The sequence below is a fragment of the Panthera leo genome, chromosome B4 (assembly GCF_018350215.1).
Source record: "Panthera leo isolate Ple1 chromosome B4, P.leo_Ple1_pat1.1, whole genome shotgun sequence".
Lineage (NCBI taxonomy): Eukaryota > Metazoa > Chordata > Mammalia > Carnivora > Felidae > Panthera > Panthera leo.
The window spans coordinates 113658112-113674118 of record NC_056685.1 but is presented as its reverse complement, the minus strand read 5'-3'; positions in this window follow the sequence as shown (position 1 = coordinate 113674118).

Sequence of the window (16007 nt, the reverse complement as noted above, 5' to 3'; positions counted from 1 at the left end):
TGCTTCAGATTCTGTGTTTCCCTCTGTCTCTCTGCCTCTTCCCCACTGGCACTCTGTCTCTCAAAACTGAATGAACATTAAAAAAACATTAAAAAATCCAGATTCCAAATCATCTTCTTGATAACTTCATGGGCTTCAAAGGTGGGCTAATCTCTTGTCAGATCTAATTATATTATAATGTATTAAACACATAATTTGGCCCACATGATTAAATACAGACCAAGAACCAGGAGTTTTATCTCATCCTAAAAGAAAGACCCAGGGCTTTTGGGGTCTGATCTAAATAAAACTTCAGAACAATCCTGCAAAACAACATTATTTTTACCTTTCTTATAATGAGGAAACTTTTTGCAAACATGGAAAGATCAAAGAACTCGCCCAGGAGCTAGTAAGTGTCAGAGAAAGCTTTAGCCTGCCTGTGCCCAGAGAACTTGTCCCTAATCTACCATATGATGCCAAGAAAGAAGAGGGAATTTTGGTATGCTTTTATCAGATGGCCTTGATTTTCTCAGTAAAATAGAAGAAGGGGCTTCCTGGACTTAAAAGGCTATGTTCAGATGAAATTGGAGTGAAATGTGCTGATTACCCAGCTGGAGGGCAGAGCACCTTTGAAATTGTTATCTTTGCTCTTCTCCACATTCAAAACAAGAATTTGACATTCTCTCCATACGGTTCACTCTTATTCACTCTAACTCCATCATGGTTTCTCTGTGGTTCCTTCCTCCCCAGCTGGAGCTTTCTTTTGCTTGGCACCAGGTAATTCTCCAAGTGAATATGAGCTTGGATGGGGAAAAAACAAAGAATGCATGTTTCCTTTATTTGTTGTTTTTGGTTCATTGTTTCTGGACCCCAGTTGCAAGATGTTGAGGTGAATGTCACATGATGCCAAGTTCCTAGAGGGGAAATGCTGGGAGATCACTCAAGAAAACATTTAAAGGAGGTCACAATTATGAGATACATAAACCTTGATGAGACTGTCTATTCTGCTAGCTGGGCAGATGATGCTAATATCAGAGTGCTTCGGGAGCTCTGGGCACCATCATATCCAGTCAATGAGTCTTAAGTATGACCACTCCCTGTCTTCTCTTACAGAGACCCGGCACTCCAGAAGGTCATAACTATTGAAAAGGGTTCAGGGATGAGGGGATGGGTTGGGGGGGGGAGGGCTTCCAGCACAGGTAATAGGAAGATACCAGCTGAGAGGGTAAGTATGTGGAGAGTGAGGCGGGAACTTGGGTGAATTTTAGAAGAGGAGCCATGGGAATTGTGACCAAGGAGTCAACCAGAAGGGAGCAAGATGATCTCTGAGTTACACATGGAAAGAGCCCTTCAAATGTCCTAGCTCTTTCCACATGCTGTTATATGCACCTCTAGAGAAGGCTGGTAGAGAAACAAGCCACTTCAGCTCTTGATAAATACATTTTCAAAGATTATCGTCTAGAGTGGGAGAGAAAACAAACAGAATTTGTGCCTGCAAAGTAATTCATAGTAATCCGCTGGGATGCTGTGGGAAATTCAAAGCATTATGTTAAGAGTGTGGAAAAGGTAGCACTTTTATATATTTCCTATTATTTCTGACTGAATAGGTCAAGCAGTAAACACTGTTGAATACTGGCCTTTTATTATGGCTTGAGAAATTTTGGAAAGCATTATGATTCTTTAATAAACCCATAGAGTATAATGTTTCTATGAGGGTGTATACTCATGGGTCTACACACACAAAGGCACACATCAGTGTAACTGGGGACAAAGAGCCACTGCCGTCTTCCTGCAATGGGCTGTCAATCTCCTGCCAGCAATCAATAGTACAATCACTCTGGGCCCCGCATTGGAGAGGCAAGCGGAGGACGGACTGAGGTGGGAAAATCTGAGTAGTTAAATGCTTTTGGAAAAACCCACTAAACCTTGAGACCTGTCCACTCTCTCCCACATCCAGCCCTCACCAAAGCTAAGCTCTTCTTATATTTAACCCCTGTTGACTCTGTCTTGTGTTTCCTCAGCGGCCACTGTAATACCTTTAATGCGGGTTTTCAACTCCAACAACATACTCCTTCCCACTTTTTCCTACCCCTCCTTCCACCCTGTTCATCACAAATTACTGGCCTCCTTCTCTCATAGCACATGACCTGCTCACTTGTTTTCCTGGGAAGATTTGTTTCTACTTATGTATCTCCCTTTCAAATTCTTCTGTTTTCTCACCTGTGTCTTCTCTTCCTCTGTCAGGGTGCTCAGTCATACCCCACTGCTGGTCCCATCTCCATTTTCACCGATATCATTTCTTCTAGAGAGTATGCTCGCTTCTTTCCTTCTACTTAAAATATGTTTCCTCTTGAAATTTCAGTTTTATTGTTCCAGCTACCATCTCAATTCATCACTAACCTTTACTGCTGAGGTTTTCCAAAAGCATGTGTTTTACAGGTATCCATCCTCTTCCATGACTCATTGACTCTAGCTCTTTTCATTCTTTTAGCATCACATGTAGAATGGTTGAAGGACAGAGGGGTGTTTAGTTTGGAGAAGTGAAGGCTCAATTTTTCCATGCAATCTGTGTTCAGAGATATAAGGGACTCTCCAATGGGAGAGATTACTTTTCTTACCAGCCTGCAACAGAGAATTTGAATTAACAAATAAAACCTACAGAGAGGCGAATTCTCAATACAATGTCAGGATGTATTTTATTACCACTGAACTTATCCAGAGATGAAATGGGCTGCCGGTGGGTAGCAGCAGGTTCCTGCTTCTGGAGGTTTTCACATTCAGCTTAAATTGTAATAGAATCGATTTGGGCACCAAATGAGCTTTTAGACTGGATGTCGGTTTCCAAATCCTGAAGTTTTGTGATTATCGTGCAGTCATTTCCAAATATCCTCTCATTTGACCTGTTTGCAGCATAAGCCATCACTGTGTTCTTCTTGTTTTATCTATATACAAACATAATAATGGTCGTTACAAGGATGTTAAGCAACACAGAATGCACAAATGTCTAAGCCCTCCTACTTCTTGCCCATTCCTTCCCATGCCGTGTCATTCCTGCTGACAGCTTGAGTTGTTAGGGAGATATGTAAATATCCTTCTATTTAGCAGCATATGCATCTGTAATAAAATGGACTTGTACTCTATCTGCTGCTTTGCAACCTACTTTTTTCTCACCATGGAATAGGATGGGTCGCCTTCCAGGGCAGTATATGTAGCCTACCTCTTTGTTTTGATGGCTGCATGGAATTCAATAGTTTCAATTAGGGGTGGGCAAACTTTTTCTTAAGGGATCAGAGAATACATATTTTTCACTTGTGGTCCCTATAGGCTCTGTCCTAATTATTCAACTGTGTCGTGTATCATGAAAGTAGCTATACACAATACATAAGTGAATGGATATGCCTGTGTTCTAATAAAAATTTATTTATCCTAAAATTTGGATGTCATAATTTTCATGGGTCATGAAATAGCATTCTTCTGATTTTTTTTTTGCCATTTAAAAATATGGAAACCATTCTTAGCTTGGAGCTGCATAAAAATAGGCAGTGGGCAAGATTTGGCCCATGGGCTACAGTTTGCCAATCCCCCTACATACGTCATTAGGGAGGATTATTCATTCTTCACATCTTGTGTAGAGTGAGTGCCCTTAACTTAAGTACCTACCTTCTTCACTCCCTTACTAACTTCCCCAAAGGAGGTAGAGTGACTTGATATGATTGGTGAGCTTAGAGGAGAAAGTCGGTCTGTCCTTTTCTCTTTTCTTCCTAGTTGGGAACCAGCTGCCTATAGGGAATGTACCAGCAGGAGGCACCCCCTGGACCAGTACTGCATGATGAGCATTAGTATGAGAATGTCCATTTGATTTTCTTATTCAGGTATAAGCCACTTTGTCCACTATCAACTTCATCAATAACAAAGGTGATATTTTGGTGCCTAATCTTTCTTGCTTATTTGCCTCCCCCCCCCCCCCCCAATTGATTTGGACACGGAATAGACATATTACTTATCAAGTAACTTATTTAGCCATTCCTCACCCCTTTGACACTAACGCTTCCTACCCATTTGGGTAGCCATTCATGATCTAGTCTGTGGACTAATTCTTTATTCTTTCTTGCTTATCATGCCATGTAATCAAAGGACATGTCTTGTGGGTCTTTCTTTGAAAACCCTCATAGATATCTCTAGAGATGGCCAATGCAATCTCCATACCCTCATATTTTCCTTCTTCTAGATTTGTTGCTGCTATCACCAGCTTAATATTCCTACAGCACATCTTTGAGATGTCAGATACATCATACGTTTGCTCAGAAACCTTTAATGAAGCTCTATCAGTCATCAGATAAAGAATAATTTCTTAGATGACATTCAAAGCCTTCTGTACTTTGACCCTTATTTATTGTTTGAGTTTTACCTTTCATGATTTTAAAAAAGTGTTAATATGTGTGAGATGTTTATCATAGTGCCTGGCATATAATAAACCCTCAACACACGTCAGCTGAGTTGTTCCATTACTCACACTCCAATCACTTTCCAGTCATAGTGACAACTTGCTATTTCCCACACAACTTGCTTTTATTTGTGTATCTCCTTTTTTTCAAGCCTTTTCTTTCAAGCCATTATCTCTGCCAACTGAAATATTATCCAACCTCCAAAGCTTCCCAGATGAACCTTCTTCTCTGTGCATTATAATCTTATACTTTCAGCACTCAGTAAAGGTGAGTTCTTATAGAGTACTATTTGAAGGCCCTGGGACTCTCAAGATGACAATTATGTGATGGAAACTGACAAGTGAGGAAAATGTTGCTACAGAGTGTGTGATGGTTAATTTTCTGTGTCAGTATGACTGGACTAAGGGAAGCTCACATAGCTTGTAAAACATCATTTCTGGGTGTGTTGTGAGGGTGTCTTTGGAAGAGATGAACATTTGAATGGTAGACTGAATAAAGAAGATCAACTTCACCAATACAAGTGGACATCCACCACTCAACCCACTTAGGAGTTGAATAGAATATCAAGGCAGTGGAAGGGACAATTTAACTCTGCTTCAGCTGACCTATCCATCTTCTGCTTTCTTCACATCAGTGTTCCTGGTTCTTGGGCTTTTGGACTCAGACCAAGATTTAAACCATTAGTTCCCTAATTCTCAGGTCTTTGGACTCAGACTGAATTACGCCACCAGCTTTCCTGAATCTCCAGCTGGCAGACAGTAGATCATGGGACTCCTAGGTCTTTATAAATATGAGCCAATTTCTACACTAAATCACCTCTTATGGCTATCTCTATATATTTCATTGGTTCAGTTTCTCTGTTTCTCTGGAGCACCCTGATTCATATATAGAATGTTAGATGTGAAATAATATAAGTGATTTGCAGGTAAAATTTTGCAAATAGTAGGGAGTGATTCACAAATTACTGTGATGAATATTTATTGAATGCTTATTTTATGGCATGTTTTGTACCACGAACCCCCTAGTGGTTAAGAGTAGAACTGACCCTATTCTCATAAGGAATTTACCATCTGCAGGAGACAGACAATAATCAATTAACCTCACATATGATATGAAATTTAAACTTGGGTGAAGGTACTGCAGGAAGGTACATGGTGCTGTGAGAGGGTAAGATAGAGGAGCCTGACTGTCATGGTGGAGTGGACCTGGAGGGAAATGGATGGGTGAGAGAGACGTTTTAGAGGGATAGCCAGCAACATAGTAGATATGGCTGCCCCCTTCATTCCACCCCCTATCAGGGCTTTCGAGGAGGAACGGGGATTCAGCATGTAGGTATGTAGGAAGAAGGGATTTCAGATTGAGGAAATAATTTATGCAACTGCACGGAAATAGAACACAGCATACTGAATCAGGAATTGCAAGGTATTTAGTATGGCCAAGGTGGAAGGTACAGGGAAATGGTACGGAACGAGGCAGAAGAAGGAGGTAGGGATAACCAGGTCAGGAAGGATCTTGTATGTTAATCTAGGGAGATTGGGCTCATCATGCAGATAGTGGGGAAACACTGAATAACTTGAAGCAGAGGAGTTACAAGGAAGTTGTGTGGGAAATGGCCAGCGGCAGAGGGATGGGACAAGTCTGGGAAAAGGGAGGCCATTTAGATAATTACTACAAAATCCCAGAAGGGAGGTGCTGAAGGCCTGCCTGGAAACTTGGCCATTGAGATCTTGATGCGTTACTTGCATTGAATATTGTCAAAATGAGGGAATGATTTTGTTCTCAAACTTTGCTGGGAATGGCTTTTGGGATCTAGGTTTTCAGATGAGTTCATCCAAAGATGGGTTTCCACGATTATTTACATTTGGATTTTCCAGTTGCAGACCTCAGAAAGGATTTGAATGTAAGCTACTTATTGGGGAAGTGACCCTAGGAAGGGTTGTTAAGGCAGTGGAGAAGTAAAACAGTGACAGACAGAAAACATCCAATAAAGAATGTGTTAGAGATGAGATTAGTGCGGTGGGCAATTGAGAGTCAATCCCTCTAGGGATCTCTGGAAGGTAGTATAGACCATTCGTCCCAGAATTATCCCATCTAATGGTGCTGGGGCTTATGTGTTGATTCAAAATTCTATTGTTACTTGAGGGATGGCTCTTCTGGACTGCCTGTTTGTAGTAAGAGTGGGCTCCAACCTCAGATACAGCCATAGGCAGTGGGAGGTCAATGGTATTTTTCTAGGCTTCACCCTAGATTTGTGGTCTCACATGAAATAAGTCTTTGAAGTGATCTGAGAAATTCCAGGCATGTTGCAGGAAATTTCTATGTCACAGGAGACTTTTAAAAAAAATCTTTGGCAATCTATCTTGTGGACTCCACTGAAGTGTTTAACACTGGGTACAACTATGGCTCATGTAAGTAACTCCACAGAGTATGGAGATCAATAGTGAGAACATTAAGAAGGCAGTTCTTCTGGTGGGAGAGATCTAAAGGCAGAACAGGAGGCACAGGAGGAACTCTCACAGATTACATGTCACTTACATGCTAGGACAGTGCTAAATAATTTCATATACCTTATCTAATTTTATAAGTTTAGTCATAGCAGCCACCTTGTGAAGAAGTCATCGTGCATCTGTTTTGCAGATGCGAAAATTGAAGGAAACTAAAGCTTGCATGGTAAAGTGATTTGCCCAGTATCACGTAGGATATCGGTTATGTTTGGCCGCAATAATGCTGCATAGCAAAACCCACAAACAAAACCCAGTGCCTTAAAATAGTGTTTATTTGGTTCCCCAGTCTGCAGGTTGATGATTTAGGCTGAACTCAGCTGGGCAGTTCTTCCGGTCTGAGCTGGGCTCACTTAACATGCTTGGACATCAGCTGACTGCCAGCAGATTGGGATTGCTTTGGCTGGGATGGCTAGGATATCTCCATATGCTCCCCTCATCTTACATTATCTAGTAGGCTGGGCCGGGTGGGTGCTCATGGCAATGGCTGAGTACAAGATCACAAACTGAAATATGCAAGCACTTGTTCAACCTCTGCTTGCTACATGTCTGATAAAAACCTGTTGGCCAAAGAAAGTTGTATGGTTGGGACGACAGTCAGACCTGGACACAGAATTGAATTAATGTCATCAATCTACCGACTTGGCCAGTAGGTGTCACCTGAGGCTTAAACCCAAAGCTTGGCAGGCTATTTGTTGTGCACCATGATGCTTTGCAAAAGGAAGTCCCTTGTTATCTGAATTGGGCCTAGAAAATGTCATTACTGGTTTCAGACAAGGTACATTTATTTAATTCTTTGCATGTTTGTATTGCTTCCAATTCACCCTCTGACCCAAGATGAATTAGACTCTATTTTTAAATTTTTATCTTTTGTTTTGTAAAGAGAGAACGAGTTAGGAGAGAAGAACTCCAAGGCCATTTTTACTGATTCAAAACTTAATTCAGTGACCACTGGGCTCAAACCTTCCTGATGGACCATGATGGATGCGTATAGTTTTATTTTTCAACAGTCATTTTGATAGTTCTAAGAGGAGGGGTAAGGAGATGAGTATGGTTAATTTGCATTTAAAAGAACTTTCTTAGAGTTCAATATAAAAGGTCAGAAATATTCGTCCACCAACCAAGATAGTGTAGCTAAGGAGTGCTGGGTTTGTTCCCACTGCCCTGGGAAGCCTTGATTTAGGAATGCATTCTTCCTTTTCCTTTTAAAGAGAAGTTGTGACCAACTCTTTGTGACCTGGCAGGAGAAAAGAATAAGATTTGACCTCCTTTTGTTCCAACAATAGCCCGCAACTGCCTCATTCCATTGTCTCAACGTGCATCATCTGTCATTCATCAACTGTCCTTCCAGGACAGAGCTGCATTCTCCTTGTGTTATCGCTCTGCTATGTGGTGTCCTTTTTCATCTGGTTTCGGAATTTAAAGGGGGAGAAAAAAAAAAGACCATGAAAAATGTGTAAGTTGGATGCTATTCATTCACTTATTTATAAATAAATGGAAACTGACAGGCACCTCTTCAGAAAATGTTTACTATATGGACAAGTGTTGATGACATGGGCTGAAAGACACAGTCTGGTGCCACCAGGACCAGCTGCTCCTTCAGTAGTTACCATTGTGTAGCCTCGCTTTCGTTTTGGCTTGGCACATGCATTTTCAGCCTGCCTTACATTGTGTCTCCAGGATACTTTATCTCTGGCACTGTCTGCCAGAGACAATAGATGGGCCTTTTGACCAGGCCTGAAAGCTTGGGCTTTGTGTGCTCTTGATCTCTGGTGTTACCGCTGCTTACATAATGGACCTTGCCTGATGCCAACGGATGCATCTGCTGTTGGCCCAGTAACTTTGCTTCATGGAAATGGCACTCGTTTTTGTCCTCATGCTGCTGTGCTGACATTTGCTAAGCCAGACGCATGTTTTTGTTTTGGGAGGAGAAGGAACACTGCTCATTGCTTAGCAAGGGGAGCAGTGGATTAAGCTGTTGGATTTATAGTAGATCTCAAACTGGCTCAAATCACAGATCCTGGGTGATCCCTCCTCAACTCTTCTAAGTGGTGCCATTTGGGAGGCTGTTGGGGAGTTGGTGGTTGGATTCCTTGAGGATGTGTTGCTCCCCTGTACGAGCTCTAGCTTTTTATGGGTCTGTTACACAGTTACAACAGAAGAGTTAAGTCCTTGTCTATCAATCAACCAACCAACCAACCAACCAACCACCAACCAACCAATAACCATATACACAGTAGCCCTCGAATGCAGGGAACTGTGTTGGCTTCTGGAAACATAAAAAGGCATAGTTTAAATCCTTGCTTTAGAGGTCTACAATTTGATTCCGAAAAATTATGCACACACATACACACACATCATCTATCTATCTATCTATCTATCTATCCATCAATCATTTATCTATCTATCTATCTATCTACATACACACACACAAAAACACAAATTACACACACACACATAAGGTATGGTTTATTGCATTGTGGTGGGGAGGGAATTCAGAAAGGGGAGATCACTGTGAGTGGAAATGTCTGGGGAAGGCTTCCTCAAGAGAAACGAAATTTAAACCGAATGTGAAAGACCAACTGATACGTTGAGGGTTGAGTGAACCCAGATGGATAAAAACACACAGTCATAAACAGAGCTATTCTTGGATGTACAAAGGTTGTTTTAGAAAAACACCCTATGCCTTTAAACATCACATTTTTAATCCACAGGATGCACCATGTCATTTGTGTTTATTTGTGGTATTCTCTAGAGACCTCAGTAAGTTGAGGGGAAAGACCTTACCATCTTCTGTTTATTAACCACCATTTATTAACCGCCTTCTGTTTGCCATGCACTGTGCTATCTGCTTTAGTATGTTATCTCATTTAGTTATTTCGCAGTCCTGTGAGCCATGCACTCTTGTGCCTCGTTATAGATGAGGAAACTCAGGCTCAACGAGGTTAAATCACTTGCCCAGCTCTCATGGTTTTCCAGTGACAGCTCTCTGCATTATTTATACACAGCCAATAATCTACTCGACTTTTAAGGTAGTCGAGAGAGTAGCAAAATACAATATCAAGGCTGTTTCCAAACAAATACTTACAATGCTGTCTCTGAGGTATACGTTGTCAGTAATGAAAGAAATGAATTATGTGGAAAAAAAGAAAAATAACTGCAAAAAGAAATAAAATAAGACAGTTGATGGGTATCCTTTTGGGACACAAATGCCATAGAGCTTGTCATGCAGCACAGGTGAGCAGGATGTGTGTGCGTGCGCCCATGTGTGGTGTTGGGGACTAGAGTCTTCTGAATGTGGTACACTGCACATTTTGGGGACTTACTGATACAGTCAATGTCTGAGGTCTTAGAATTCAGTCACAAAGTGATGAAGAGCACTTCCACTCAGACTCTCAAGGTGACAGATGCTCTATAGTTAAAATATTGCTGTGGGAAAACCAGAATAGATCCACTGTACCTAAAATAAGAAGCCAAAAATACAAGGGAAAAAATAGAAAATGGAGACTCAATGGCAAGGCAGAGCATTATATGTGAGCGATGGTTCTCCGATTTTCTTGGGTGGGTCATACTCAGTGCCGGACCGTCTGTTCTCCCATGGGCTCTTCTTGTCGAGTTGTGGCCCTTCCATACTCTTGGCCCCCCAGCCTCTGCTGTCTTGCATGAGTGGAGTAATGGAGATTCCTGCATGCCAGCCCCCCCGGGCAATGGCTTGGCAGAGCAACAGACTAGGGAATGTCATGATGTTACTTGTACAAGCAGCTGCTTGCAGACTATACTTTTGCCTGGTGTCCTTTGCCTATTCTTGGTAAATTTCTAGAAGGATAATCCCTTACGGTAAAGCCCCATTCCCTTCATGACCTCTGTTTGGAAACATCACCTGGCCCTGTATATCTTGCTCTTGCATTTTGGGCTCCTGCACAGATCAGCTAAAGTGAGCATCCTTGGGGCCTACAACCAGGGCTAGGGAGAAGATGACTTAGTCACTCCTATGCCACCTTCTCAAGTATTTGTCCTTTTGGATCTTGCTGAAAAGTAGCTCAGCACAAGTGTTTCTCTTACAGGGACCGCCTGACTCTATAGTCTATAGCAGGCTGTATTTTGTGAAAAGAAATGGCCAGACTTTTGTTTTAAAACTTTGTCATGGGGACATAGGACACACATACAGAAAAGTATACCAAAAAATGTATATGTTAATGAATTATAAAGTGAATGCTCATATGAGTACCACTTGGGAAAAGGAATAGAACATGGCCAGCATCTCAGAAGCTTGCCGAGTATTCCTTTCCAAGGAACAAGATAGCCCCTGTTCTGAGATAATTTGGTAATCATTCCCATGTGTGTGTGTGTGTGTGTGTGTGTGTGTGTTGATCATTTCATCAATAAACACTACAGTTTGGAAACTGACAGGCTTTTTGGGCCTTTGACTCCCTTTAGCTTAACAAGGAGAGACCCCGTAATACATAATAAAACATAATGATTGGTTTTTAGAGCACCGATTATAATACATATTTATGAAACTATTAATGTAATTATTTTTAAAATTTCTAACTACCTCACCCTACCCCAGATTGTCAGATTCTTGAAGAAAGTATTTGTGGCTTAATTTTTTCCCACTACTTTATCCTCGCTGTAAACACAATGTTGAGCCTGTCATAGACCCCAGTAAGTGCTTGCTGAATGATTTCATCTATATATATAAAGTGGGGGAAGGCATTTTAGGAAGAGGGACAAATAAACAGAGTGAAGGCACCTGTGGGAGCCCTCAGGGATTATGATAAACTGAAAGGGCAAAGTACCATGCCCTATTGTGTGACAGCAGGGACAGAAACATTCTGGCCCCTCTGTATTTTACATTGTATCTATATCCAAGAAATAAAGTGTTCCATTTCCAAGAAAGCTTTTCAAATCTTTGAAAGTTGTGGGTGATTTTGCAAATCACCTTCAGTAAGTTCTGCTTATCTTTCTCTCTGCTCACCAGTCAGAGCCTGTGACTTTCCTGAAAGATTTATTTGCTCCTTTTTTGGACAAAGTCATGGCCCTCAGTCTGGTGGATTTAGTCAGTCCCTGTGTCCTGCTTTCCTCTCTCTTTATTCTTAGTTCTAATTTCCTCTCTCTTTGCCACAGTGTCATCAAATGCATGACTTTTTTTCCCCCAATGTCCCACAAATGTTTCTTGGTATTTTCCTCCCTTCCACCCTCCCTTCCTCCTTCCTTCCTTCCTTCCTCCCTTCCTTCTTCTTTCCTTCCTTCCTTCCTTCCTCCCTCCCTCCCTTCCTCCCTCCCTCCCTTCCTCCCTCTCTCCCTTCCTTCCTTCCTTCCTTCCTTCCCTCTCTTCTCCCCCTTCCAATAGAAGCAAAAATATCCCTCTTTATGCATATCCACACACCCTGTATCTCTGGAAAGCTCTAAAGACTTGGACAACCATCTTCCTTCAATGATTCCTTATTTATACTTTTGGTATTGTAAGACTTGTGCATTCTGTGCATTATGAAAGTGGTAGATAATAGACATTTCGCAGGGCACAGAGGCTGGGGGTGGGGGTGGGGGGGTCAGTCCCCCCCACAGAGGCCCCACAGAGGCTGGGGATGCTCTGGGCTCCTGAGAGGGAATGAGAACTTGATGGACTCCTTGCCTGCAGCGCCCCCACCGCACCTGCCGGAGAGCACCGGCTGCAAGCTCTCCATTCGCACCACTCAATAAAACCATTTGCTGAGTACTCCCTGTGTACCAGACAAGGTGCTAGCCATATTTCTTGAGGTACGTATTGTATCATCATTTCCCGTGACAAATGCTGTTGGCGCCCTGCCCAGCTCCCCTTTACTGCCACTCACCCATCCCTTGGCTGCTGTGAGAAATGGCTGATTAACAATTTACCACCACTTCCTTGGGGATGGGGAGCAGCAGGCTTCCCTTGGCCAATGGGAACAGCCTCCCCACCCAGACTTCGGCCCACGCCTGACTGACCCGGGGGTACAAAAGGCCAGTTCCCTTATCTCAAGGCCAGACAAACCGATGTCATTTATGCTTCAGAGTTTCCTTGTTTGGTTTTTTTTCCCCCTGCCCCATCCTGCTTCCCCTCCTCCCCTTCTCTGGGAAATACTCTTTCCCAATAAACGGCTTGAATAAAAGTCTCCAACTCAAGCTCTACTCCTAGGGAACCTGACGTAAAACACCTCCTGTTTTACAACTGAAGAAATTTGAGCTTGGAGTGATGAAGTGCTTTGCCCAAATCACACAGGAATACGAAGTCCAGTTCCATATGACTCCGTTCAATTGTCGTTTCGTAATTTTTCCAAACGTCAATTTTGAACAGCGAACTTCCGCCTCCAGGGGACATGGAAATTTGCATGTCCCCGTGGGCAGCTAGCTGGGGGCAAGCCCCGAGCTGCCGAGCTGGGAGGCTGTGATCTAACCAGGGAGCTGGGCAGGTGCTGTGTGTGAGCAGAGGCTTGCCGGGGCTGTGCTCTCCCCTCTCCCCACCTCAAACTAGGCTCAATTTGGAAAGGTGTATGTATCCGTTTTTCTGCTCTTCACCTAGACGGTAGAAGGGTCCTAACCTTAAATGAGCACTGCCAGGGATGTTAAAGCGTCTGCCACCTCAGGGGCAGTTCTGCTCTACAAAGAATTGTTCTGCACCGAAGGCTCACAGGGCCCCTGTTGAGAAACACTGCAAAGTGTCTGGGGTCAAAAAGCCAGTGAGCCAAATGCAGTCCTCAAGCCCAAAGGGCAAGGGAATGACAGGAAAGAGAAGACAAAGCCAAAGCGGAGACAGTGGGGCAGCTCTGGGGCTGGTGCCAGCCGTGCAGAAGGACGGGGAGCAAGTGTGGCCGCTGTGCTCACAGCGTGTTGTTCTCAGCGTCCACTCTGGGGGCCACAGTCAGGGCTGCTGTGAACGTTCAGGACAAAAGGAGGAGTCAGGGTGGATGTGAAGGGAGCCCAGGAAGTAAGAAACGATGTGGCCTTATAGCCATCATTCGTGTAGTTATTCCGACAAACAGGTAGTGAGCACTAGAATTTTCTGGTGCCGTGGTGAGCGCTAAGCGGACCAAAACACAAGAGAACTTGGCTTTCGGTCAATGTGAAGCAGTAGGTGCGGCAATGACTTTTGCTGTATTTTAATCTTGGCTGCCCAGCATTTGAACCTTATCCTATGGAGGAGTTCTTTACGTTTTAAGTCTTTCTGGGCACGAGGCCATCCCTCATGTGAGAAGCTGAAAGTGCTAAATATCAACCTTGCCTCCTCCCTTGCAGACAGACCTGGGGAGCCATCCCGGAGTTTTTGGGGGGAACTCATTCCCAAATCGTCCCAAACTGTGGAGGGAGAGGGCAGAAGTGTCTTTTTGCCAGATGAATGCTGTCCATCCAGTGTTCTTTGGGGGGTTGTTCCTAGCCGCACAGACCTAGAGTCTGGAACTTCCGGCTTTAGGGAGATTCTGGGAACTATCCAACATTTTTTGATTTTATTAAAAAATTTTTTTAATGTTTATTTTTGAGAGACTGAGAGACAAAGCATGAGCAGGGGAGGTGCAGACAGAGAGAGAGAGAGAGAGAGAGAGAGACAGAATCTGAAGCAGGCTCCAGGCTCCGAGCTGTCAGCACAGAGCCTGATGCGGGGCTGGAACTCATGAACCGTGAGACCACTACCTGAGCTGAAGCCGAACGCTCAACCGACTGAGCCACCCAGGCGTCCCCTACTCAACATTTTTAAGATAAATTCTTGTCTTGCTTAAAGCAGCCACTATTAGTTTCTTTTGTGGGCAGATATGAACACCTCCTATGTACCAGCTGTTGGGAAAACAAACATACATCAGACAAAGATCCTGTGTTCTCAGTCTGGGTGACAAACAGGTACCCTAGCCAGACTCAGGGAGTGATGCCATGTGGATAGAGCCAAGAACCGAGGAAGCCTGGAATGGAAAACAATAATGATGACCCCTATTGCGGTCAATTGGTAGGGGAGGCAAAGAACCAGGGAAGCTAGTGTGAGGCATTGAAAAATAAGACGGAGAGAGAAACTCATGGACATTTCGGTATGATGAGGTATAGAAATGAGTCACGTAACAGACCAGCCTGATTTTAGGAGTGGATGCTGCAAGCAGAGTTTATAGTGGGAGAGGGCTGCAGGTGCTGGCTTCCTGGGCTCAGGTTCCTCTTTGCTTTCCTGAGAAAACAGAGGACTAAAAGCTGTGTACATAACAGTCAAACTTTTGGCCCAGGCTAGCAAAGATCCTAAACTTTCCAGAGATTGCTTTATTTCTTCCACTGTAAGTTTGAAATCTTATGATTTACAGTAGACAATCAGCCTGCTATGGTGTGTGCTATCTCGTATAAATTAAATGGAATTTCATTTTAGGGAGGTGGGGTAGTTTAGGGAGGAGGGGAGTTCAACGCTCAATTTCCCCTTTACTATGTCACTGTCATTCATTGAGCATCTCTTCCGTGACAGGATGTTTCCACGTGTTATCTGTAATCTTCAGTCCCCCATGAGGTCTTCTGGGGTTAGTTTTACAGGGGAGGCCTAATGATTTGGCCAAGACCACAGAGCTGGTTGGTGACAAAAAATTTGAACCCAGGTAAGCCTGGATCCAGCTTGACCTGCTTTCCATGACACATACCACAGTGTCTCCTTCCCAGATATTGTAAATCCAGAAATCATGCATCCTGCCCTAGGGATAATATGTCCATCGATCCATCTGAGGTTTATAACTCATTCCTGGCAGGTGTGCCTAAAATACATATCAAGGGTTCTTAAGGGATTGATTAAGATCAATGACATAATCAAGAAAGATTAGTGGTGCATAAGTCTTTCTGACTTAAAAAAAATTCTAAGATTAGGACACTGGATTATAAAACCTCTTTCAGGTCTGACTTCCCTGAATACTGATTAGCTTGGAGAATGCTGCTGATAGTTGGAAGAATACTGTCCTGAGGTCAGAGGCACGACAGTGGGACTGTTAGCTCGGATTTGCCACCACCCCCCCTCCCCCAATGCTCTAGGAGGACAAGAGGACAAGCTAGTGGGAGAAAACTGTTAATGAGAGTGGTAATGATAATAAGTAATACCGTTGACCGCTCACTC